At 54.5% G+C, this 10,434-nt stretch overlaps 2 long non-coding RNA genes across 2 annotated transcripts; both read right to left on the bottom strand.

Annotated features, from left to right (window-relative positions):
• Nucleotides 1-4,328: 4,328 nt before the first annotated feature.
• LOC309684603 lies at nucleotides 4,329-5,842 on the bottom strand. The gene is made up of 3 exons (XR_014270313.1): nucleotides 5,516-5,842; nucleotides 5,350-5,403; nucleotides 4,329-5,230 (listed from the first exon to the last, which is right to left on the bottom strand). It is a non-coding gene; the product is annotated as an uncharacterized lncRNA (long non-coding RNA).
• A 1,961-nt stretch (nucleotides 5,843-7,803) lies between these two features.
• LOC309684604 lies at nucleotides 7,804-9,691 on the bottom strand. Its single transcript, XR_014270314.1, has 4 exons — nucleotides 9,581-9,691; nucleotides 8,269-8,391; nucleotides 8,033-8,095; nucleotides 7,804-7,943 (listed from the first exon to the last, which is right to left on the bottom strand). It is a non-coding gene; the product is annotated as an uncharacterized lncRNA (long non-coding RNA).
• Nucleotides 9,692-10,434: the final 743 nt, after the last annotated feature.

The following is a 10,434-nucleotide window of genomic DNA, read 5'->3' as shown; positions in this document are numbered from 1 at the left end:
GAGGGAGGGGAAAGGGAGGGGGGAGGGGAGAGGGAGGGGGGAGGGGAAAGGGGGGGAGGGGGGAGGGGAAAGGGGGGGAGGGGGGAGGGGAAACGGGGGGAGGGGAAAGGGGGGGAGGGGAAAGGGAGGGGGGGGGAGGGGAAAGGGAGGGAGGGGAAAGGGAGGGAGGGGAAAGGGAGGAGGGAGGGGAAAGGGAGGGAGGAGAAAGGGAGGAGGGAGGGGAAAGGACGGAGGGAGGGGAAAGGGAGGAGGGAGGGGAAAGGACGGAGGGAGGGGAAAGGGAGGGAGGGGAAAGGGAGGGAGGAGGGAGGGGAAAGGGAGGAGGGAGGGGGGAGGGAGGGAGGGGAAAAGGAGGGAGGGGAAAAGGAGGGAGGGGAAAGGGAGGGGAAAGGGAGGGAGGGGGAAAGGTGGAGGGGAAAGGGAGGGAGGGGGGGGGGGGGGGGGAGGGAGGGGGGAGGGGAGGAGGGAGGGGGGAGGGGGGAGGAAAAGGGAGGGGGGAGGGAGGGGGAAGGAGGGGAAGGGGAGGGAGGGGAAGGGGAGGGAGGGGGAAGGGAAAGGGAGGGGGGAGGGAGGGGGAAGGGAAAAGGGAGGGGGGAGGGAGGGGGGAGGGAGGGAGGAGGGAGGGGAAAGGGGGGGGAGGAGGGAGGGGAAGGGGGGGGCAGAGGAGGGAGGGAAAAGGGGAGGCCGGAAAATGGATGCCGGAAAGTGGAGGCTGGATGCCGGAAAGTGGAGGCCGGAGGCCGGAAAGTGGAGGCCGGAAAGTGGAGGCCGGAAAGTGGAGGCCGGAGGCCGGAAAGTGGAGGCCGGAAAGTGGAGGCCGGAAAGTGGAGGCCGGAGGCCGGAAAGTGGAGGCCGGAAAGTGGAGGCTGGAAAATGGAGGCCGGAAAGTGGAGGCCGGAAAGTGGAGGCCGGAGGCCAGAAAGTGGAGGCCGGAAAGTGGAGGCTGGAGGCCGGAAAGTGGAGGCCGGAAAGTGGAGGCCGGAAAATGGAGGCCGGAAAGTGGAGGCTGGAAAGTGGAGGCCGGAAAGTGGAGGCTGGAAAATGGAGGCCGGAAAGTGGAGGCCGGAAAGTGGAGGCCGGAAAGTGGAGGCTGGAGGCCGGAAAGTGGAGGCCGGAAAGTGGAGGCCGGAGGCCGGAAAGTGGAGGCCGGAAAGTGGAGGCCGGAAAGTGGAGGCTGGAAAATGGAGGCCGGAAAGTGGAGGCCGGAAAGTGGAGGCCGGAAAGTGGAGGCCGGAGGCCGGAAAGTGGAGGCCGGAAAGTGGAGGCCGGAAAATGGAGGCCGGAAAGTGGAGGCTGGAGGCCGGAAAGTGGAGGCCCGGAGGCCGGAAAGTGGAGGCCAGAAAGTGGAGGCCGGAAAGTGGAGGCCGGAAAGTGGAGGCCGGAGGCCGGAAAGTGGAGGCCGGAAAGTGGAGGCCGGAGGCCGGAAAGTGGAGGCCAGAAAGTGGAGGCCGGAGGCCAGAAAGTGGAGGCCAGAAAGTGGAGGCTGGAGGCCGGAAAGTGGAGGCCAGAGGCCGGAAAGTGGAGGCCAGAAAGTGGAGGCCGGAAAGTGGAGGCCGGAAAGTGGAGGCCGGAGGCCGGAAAGTGGAGGCCGGAGGCCGGAAAGTGGAGGCCGGAAAGTGGAGGCCGGAGGCCGGAAAGTGGAGGCCGGAAAGTGGAGGCCGGAAAGTGGAGGCCGGAAAATGGAGGCCAGAAAGTGGAGGCCGGAAAATGGAGGCCAGAAATGGGAGGCTGGAGGCCGGAAAGTGGAGGCCGGAGGCCAGAAAGTGGAGGCCGGAAAGTGGAGGCCGGAGGCCGGAAAGTGGAGGCCGGAGGCCAGAAAGCGGAAAATCCCTAATGTGCATAATTAATTGTTTCATTTGCCTAATGAGGTGCTAATTATTTAATGAGGTAATTGGGTGGGCAATTAGTGTACAGGTGATCCAGTGTTCAGGCATGTCTGTATATAGGAAAACCCTACAAATACTAAGTGTGGCATGGAACAAGGAAAGGGCAGGCAGTCCCATTTACTATTTTAATATCTCTTTGAGTGCTGCGGGGCACGCCTTTTCCTAGTTTGGCTATTTCATGTGTCTAACTTCAGTTATCCTTATCGGTATGCTGTAGTGAAACTGCTACAGCACCTAACACCCACAAACTGGGGCTCAAATGCACTCTTGTTGCGCACAACCCATCACAAATGACTCTCGGGCATGCGCGTCTCTATTAACGTTCTGAGTCAGATACGCACGAGATCAACACCGCCCAGCCGTGTTCCACAGCTACCATCTGACATCTGCGTGCTCACACACGCTCCGCCCCCGAGTCATGCATGCCCCTGTACCCGGCCAAATGCACGGCGACACAAAAGGGAGTGGGATGAAAGCAAACGACACTTTAAATGCCAAATGTTGTTGTCCGCACGTGTAACTATTAATCAACCAAAGGACATTGTGGGCTTGGGACAATGTGCCCCAAGAACTCCTAATCCAGGAGCGTAAGTGACCCTGCCTGCAAAAACCCCAGCCTGTGCCTGACCTCCGCCCAAACTTTGGCGATGAAGGTCACCAAAGGACAGGATGGGGGAAAAAAAAACAGCCAGGGGAAGGAAAAAAAAACCTGGAATACAAAAACTCCCGACGGGGGATTTATTTGCCCTACGAGCCTGCAAATCGCTGACTGCTCAGAGCCCCGTCACGCTGCTCTACACCCCTGCTCTTTCTGCGCGCTTACTGCAAGTTACCTACAACAACTGCATAAAAACCCCAAATGCATTACTACCTTACCTTATCTTACCTCGCAATGTGGTTGTCATTCGCTCCGTTCCCGGCGACGTGCAGAGACACAGCGACCCTTTAACCATCTACACTGCCTACACAATACCGTATGATACATACAAAGATAGAGCCGTGTCATGTGCACACCAGTCTAAAAACTTGACGTGCTCTTAGAGCGCCATCGAGATGAAATACGATACAGGGTGATACGATGCAGGTCCATCTCTGACAGCAGTTGAGATAGTTATGGGGTGGTACAATGCGAGATGGTCTCCGGCGGCGGTCCAGATGACTACGGAGGGGTGCCAACAAGAGGCAAATGCCGATATGAGGCGATACGATGCGTGACGCTCTTGGATGGTGGTAGACACCAATGCAGACCCAGACGAGGCAAATCCAATACAGAGCCAAACAAGGCAGTAGGCAGTCAAATACGGAACGCTCCAATAACAAAACCGCAATAGGGGGTGGTACGATGCGAGACCCTCTCAGATGGTGGTTAAGACAATTTCAGGGTAGTACAATGCAAAACCGATACTCAGAAGAACAATACAATACACATTCAAACACACAGTGATCCAATAACAACACACGATACGGGGTGGCACAAAGCCAGATCGTCTCTGCTGGCAGGCAAGATGGTTACGGAGCGTCACAATGCGATACAAAGTAGACTACGCAATATGAGATGGTGTCCGAGGTCAGTCTAGACTATTACAGAGGAATACAATGCACAACCACTACAGAGAGGGACAGTGCAATAGGCATTCAAATAGGCAATGATGCAATTATAAAAAAAAAAAAGGAAAATCAGGGTCGTACAATGCAAAACCGTCTCCGATGTCAGTCGAGACCATTACAAAGTTATACGATGTGAGACACGATGCGATACGGAGTGATATGATACAAGATGGTCTCAAATGGCAGTCGACACTGTTACAGAGCTATACAATGCAAAGCCAATACAACACCAAACAACGCAACGTGCACTCCGGTACAGAATGATCCGAAAAAAAAAAAAACAGTAGGGGGCGGTATGAAGCGAGACGGTCTCACGTGGCGGTCGAGATAGTTACAGAGTGGCACGATGTGAGACAAAACGCAATACGGGCCGTTACAGTGTGAAACGGTCTCAGATGGAGGTTGAGACTATTACAGGGCAGTATGATGCAAAACCAATAGAGCCTAATAATGCCGTACCCATTCAAATACAGAACGGTCCGACACAAAACGCAAGATGGGGAGTTACGCTGCGAGACGGTCTCTGAAGGCAGTTGAGACAATTACAGGGCGGTACAATGTGACGCATAACTAAATACATAGCTTTACAAAGCAAAAGAAAAAGTAAGTTCTGCATGGCGAGGCGGTCTCGGATGGCAGTCAAAACTAGAATGCTGCGATACAATGCAACTCTAGAACGACACGTGCCTGAGAAGCTTGGCTTTAGGACCCTACCTCAGAAAGGCAGGCGGATGAGATGCCGTAGCACATCTCTATGGAACCGGGAAGTACCAGAGCAGAGCGCTCCTTCCGGGCCAGATCGCCTCCCTGAAGGTGACCCTCCAGATACATCCGTGACGCTAGGTGTGCTTGAAGCTCCGATCGCAGGTGGCAGACACGGACCCGTGGCGCGTGCAGAGGCCGCAAGAGTGACCGTGAGATGCTGTAAGACTGTGGGTGAGAACAACTCACGTAAGGTCAATGATGCCAGCACAGAAGCCCTACGGTGCCACAATGATGCAAATGCCTTATAGCAGCCCTGCAAGAGAGGCGACAGCTGCCACCCCTGACAGAAAGCGACCGTCAAACTCATCACGGTGGATGCATGAGAAGGCAGGCTTTAAGACCTGAACCTCTTAAAGACACGGGAATGAAACCCCACAAGACTACTCTGTGGAAACGGGAATCTCAACAGAGCCGCATGTGCCGCCTGGCTTGCCGCCGCAAGTGGAGACCGATCGGAAAGATTCGCAACATAATACACGCTGGATGGAAGGACACTTTAAAGTAGACTATCGAGATGAGAAAGGCTCGACAGGCACTACACTGATGAGGTGATGCTCTCTAGCCACTCTGGAGAGCTAGTGAGATGCCTGCTGATCAAAAAAGAGCTATGGAGACTTCGAGACCGGAGGAAGGTATTACGCAAGATACAGAAGACAGGCCATGCAAACTACATGATGACAGACACGAGCCGGAACCACCCGGACCGGTGCACACTACCGTCACGCAGAAGAGTAACCCCCTCCCTTTACCTGCCTGAAGGGGACCGCTCGGGGACAGCCCTCTGCCCTACGCTAACTTTAAAACCCATCTCTCCGGTTGCTGACCCTGTCCCCTCCCTCCCCAAACGATCTCCGCCGCGAGTCCCTCCGCTGAGCTTTCAGAGGGCCCGGGCTCCAAAGCCATCCTTGACGAATAAAACCCCGATTGGCAAACGGCGTTAATCTTGCAGGCGATGGATTCTTCTTCAGCGCCTGCAAAAACAAACAAAAAGATGCACACGCAACAGTGCCGTTGCGAAGCATCGTGTCGGTCAACATAGACTTTTCCTGTGACAGCCCCCGCCTTGGACACGCCGTGGCGTTCCGCTCACCTGCTCTGCACAGATTCCGGAGTCAGATGCTGGGACCGTCAATGTTTCTGGCACCTAACGGATTCAAGAATTCAAACCGTGGAAAAACAACAAAACAACCAAGTGTAACTGCAGTTACAGAGGCAGCGGTCACATCTTCCCTCTAATACCAGAAACAATGACCCACCTTCTCACGGTACTCTGCTTGGCTGCGTCACCCTGCGGAGCTGGTCCCTCTACGTCTGAAAAAACAACATCAACGATCAGCTGGACGCAGAGAGGTAGCTTCGTAACCCTAAAGTCTTGTTCCTATTTAGAAACCTCATGTGGAGGCCATCTGGCGGCTCGCCAGAAACACCACCCACAGACTTCAAGCCCCACACATAGCAGCCTTTGCGTCTTTGAGATGCAGTCTCCGGACCTACTGCTGAATGGCCCTTCCTGCAGAGCTCTGCCCTTCCCCATAAAGCGTTAATGAAAAACCTGTTCTCAAAACCCACTGACGGCCGCTCAGTCCAAAATGACCTTACTGCCTTTGCCTCGACACACCAACATATTAACCATAAACTCTTACGGCTATCCCACCTACCCCTGACTCTACACCCCTGGGCAGGGTGACTCCGAGCCACACAGACATGCACAGATACTACACAGAACACTACAAACAATGTGCCTCAAAGATGAGAGAAAACTCTCAGAGAGAAGAATGATGCCGGGATGGAAGTCACTGTCGGGCAAGAAGACCTGCGAGACCGCAACAGTGACGTGAGGAGGCTCTGGGAAACACCCCAAAAAACCAAAACAAAACAAAAACAGAGTAGGACGTCAGGTCCTGTGACGAGAAACGACTCTCAAAACTGAGATGATGTAGGTGCACGAAACCCGGCTTCAACACCTACAAACATAAGGATGAAGGGAACGACACGCGGTCCCTGAAAATGGATGGGTATAGAGAAGAGCTGCTTGTGCAGCCAGGAATGATGCTGCAAAAGCAGAGCGACCGAAGAGTCTTCCCATCAAGACCGATCCACGCTTTAAGAACGTCACGACCCGTGACAAGAAGTGACTCGTCAAACTGCGAAGATGTACGTGCAGAAAACCAGGCTTCAAGACCTAAGAGCGTAACGATGCGGGGCAGAAGGCCCGCGCCCTGAAAACGGATGGCCAGAGAACAGAGCTGCTCACGCAGCTGGGAACCACGCCGCAAGTGAGGACCGTCCAGACACTTCCGTGACACCGCACCTATCGACGATTTAGGCTTCTAATACAAGAAGAGCAGCGCCCGACTGGCGCTATGCCGATGAGTACAGGCGTTCGAGACTCCAGGGGTGCCGCCTGAGACACTGTGCCTTGCTCCTGGAGCATAAACCCGAAATCGAGATCCGACAAAGGTCTAATACACCAAAGACAGACCACACCGATGACACCACAGACACAGGCTGGAACCGCCCTGCCCGGCACATGCTAGCGTTGTGCTGAGGAGTAACCTGCTCCCCCTTTACCTGCCCAAAGGGGACCGCTCCTGGACAGCCCTCTGCCCTACGCTACCTTTAAAACCTGTCCCTGCAATTGCCGACCTCGTCCCCACCTTCCCCCGACCCCACCGCGGTGCCGCTCCCTCGACTTATCTTTCAGAGGACCGGGAGGCTTAATCCATTCGCAACAAGGAAAACCGCAATCCGCCGACAGGATTCACCCTGCTGTCACCAGGCTCCTCTTTGTCACCTTTAAAGAAACACCCAAACCGCACACAACGGTGCCGTCAGTCGGCATCGCATCAGTCAACACGGACCTTTACCGCAACACGCCCCTCCTCAGAAGCGCCGCTGCGTTTCTGCTTACCTGCTCCGTGTCAACTCCAAAGTCGAATGCTGCGGCTGCGTGTGAGCCAACACGGGCGGGGCGCAGGAAGAGGCACAAAACCACAGATGAAGTGCGACGAGTAAGTTTTTTGTCATTACATCGCCAGCCGGGAATTCCCAAAGGGGGGCCCGGGCAGAGGCACACGAGCGCAGATCCAGGCACCGATCTGTCTGTGCTCGAGGATCGCCAGATGTGCTCCTTGCACCTGTATATTGGGGATTGTGTGGCCAAAGTTCACTGCCGCGCTTTCCCCTTTCCCACAGGGGGGGGGCAGGAATCTCAAGCTTGTCCAACACGGTGCTTCCGAATCTCTCGCAGGCCTGTGTTATCAAAACGCAGATGGTCTGCCTGTCAAGCACACGAGACTAAATAACTATTCGTATGGTATATGTGTTCTTCCACACCCGAGCTCCGAGTCACTTAAGCAGGTTTAGAATCCTCCTTGACATCCTTCTGTTTCTTCTCCCGTGCAGATGGTCATCGTTTGTGGCACCTAAAAGACCGAGAGACTCAAAATTACCATTGCGCTCGCAAGAAGTCACCGACCCCGTGCACCTCCTCTCGACTACCTGGCTCGCCTCAAACCCTCATCCGCTCCCAAAGGCGGTGCCTGCAAAGTAAGAGGGAGAAACGCTTCACTGAGCTGCCATGCGATACTTTGCTATTAGCTGCTAAAGGGGCCCGCGAGGGCCTCGCCGGCTCAAACCGCTCATCGACTTGTGGCATCGTCCATCTAAGCCTGTGTGCGGCACCTGCAAAAACACAAGCAGAGCAGCACGTGCTGAGATACAGTCTGAAACTTTAGGCTGTGGATAACAACTCCCATCTCCCACTTCTTTACCTTGACAGCTTTCCGGCCCATCCTCCGTCAGTTTGGGTTGCCGCCCTGGGTCTTGCGCCCCACCTGTAAAACACAAACGGCACGGGCTACTTACAACTTGACCGGCCTGAAAAACGACTGATACTTCAGCCCGCCAATCGCCGGTCACCTGGACAGAGTCAGGCACTGAGTCAGCTCGTCGCTTCAAGGATTCAAATTAAAAAAAAAACACACAAACAAACACAAAACCATGATACCATAAATGCTGTCATAGAGCCACCGGTCACATCTTCCCTCTAATGCCGCACATGTCGACCCGCCTTCTTATAGTGCTCCACTCGGCTCTGCTACGTCGTCCTGCACAGCTTGTCCCTCTGCATCTGAAAAACAACATCAAACGAGTCACCTGGATGGGAAGCGATGGCATACTCATTCCGACGGTCACATTCCCATCTACAAATACTATCTAGATTCCAACTACAGCCTGCCATAAAAAAAAAAAAAAACAAACACACACACAAACCACACACACACACACACACACACACCCTACTCAAAGGGCCATACAAAGCAGCCTCTTTTGTCTTTGAGGTGCAGACTCCTGCACTACTGCTGACCATCATTTCCAACGTGGTGCTGCTCATCTCAAAAACCACTAATGGAAGACCTGTCCATGCAGCCTGCTGATGGCTGCGCGATCCCAGATGACTGTACCACCTTGGCCCCAACAGCCTGGACACAGCAACATGTTAACCATAGATTCTTACACCTATCCCACCTACCCCTGACTCGACACCCCTGGGCAGGGCGGCTCCGAGCCACACAAACACACAGACAGACTGACGCTACACAAAATCCTACAATGTACCTCACAGATGAGAAAAAACTCTCAGCGAGAATGACGACACCTCGACCAAAGACATCATGGAGCAAAATGATGAGCGAGACCATAATGGTGAAGTGAGGGGCCTCGACGGAAACCCCAGAGAATGTGCAGAACGTCACGACCCGTGACAAGAAGTGACTCGCCAAACTGCGAAGATGTACGTGCAGAAAACCAGGCTTCAAGACCTAAGAGCGTAACGATGCGGGGCAGAAGGCCCGCGCCCTGAAAACGGATGGCCAGAGAACAGAGCTGCTCACGCAGCTGGGAACCACGCCGCAAGTGAGGACCGTCCAGACACTTCCGTGACACCGCACCTATCGACGATTTAGGCTTCTAATACAAGAAGAGCAGCGCCCGACTGGCGCTATGCCGATGAGTACAGGCGTTCGAGACTCCAGGGATGCCGCCTGAGGCACCGTGCCTTGCTCCTGGAGCTTAAACCCGAAATCGAGATCCGACAAAGGTCTAATACACCAAAGACAGACCACACCGATGACACCACAGACACAGGCTGGAACCGCCCTGCCCGGCACACGCTACTGTCAGACTGAAGAGTAACCCACTCCCTTTACCTGTCCAAAGGTGACTGCTCCGCGACAGCCCTCTGCCCTACGTTAACTTTAAAAGCCGTCCCTGCGACTCCCAAAGTTGTCCCCTCCCTCCCCTGAACAGTTTTCACTGACATTTCATCAGCTTTCAAAGAGCGATGGTTCTGAAGCCATCCTCAACAAGAAAAACACCACAGGCAGCCAAGTGGATTGATCCTGCATTCACCCCGTTTCTCTTCATCATCTGCGAAAAAAATAAAAGTTAGTCACACAACAAAAACACACGTGAATCTACAGACAACGGCGTCATCAGTCAACACGCAGTTTTCCTGCGCCATCCCCAGCTGAGATGCGCTGTGGCATTCTGCTCACCTGGTCTCCACTAACGCCAGTCACATGCTGTGGCGCTCATTGTTTGGAGCGCTTAAGAGTCACAAAATTACAATTGCACTTAAATAACTCACCAGCCCCAGGCGCCTCCTCTCAACACAGCTCACCTAAAATTCTCCTCCCATTCCAAATGCAGCCTGCACAGTACCTGCAAATCCAAAGGGAAATGTTTCACTGAGCTACCACAGAATACTTTGCTACGAGACGCCTACCCTGCCCACAACCCCCTCACCTGCTCCTACGGCTCGTCAGCACGCGGCAGCACCCCACCGAGCCTGCGTGCGGCACCTGCAAAAATCCAAGAGATACAGCAAGTGCTGAGACGCTGCCCACAACCGTAGCCCCGGGCCACCGATTCTCATCTCCCGCCCCTTCCACGTGACAACTCGCCGGCCCATCCGCTACCGCTTTGCATCACCGCCTTCACCCTTGCGTGCCACCTGTAAAACCCAAACACCACCAGTCGCTTATCACTTCACTGGCCATACAACACCCAGACAACTAACCGGTACCCAATCACTCATCTTACCTGCACTGAATCAGCCCTGGTGCCTGTATCCCACAGTGCTCCTTGCTTCAAGCTTCCAACTGAAACAGAA

Source organism: Vanellus vanellus (assembly GCF_965231255.1).
Source record: "Vanellus vanellus genome assembly, contig: HAP1_SCAFFOLD_854, whole genome shotgun sequence".
NCBI classification, from domain to species: domain Eukaryota; kingdom Metazoa; phylum Chordata; class Aves; order Charadriiformes; family Charadriidae; genus Vanellus; species Vanellus vanellus.
The sequence above is the reverse complement of the archived record's forward strand: the minus strand, read 5'-3'. Positions and strand labels throughout refer to the sequence as shown.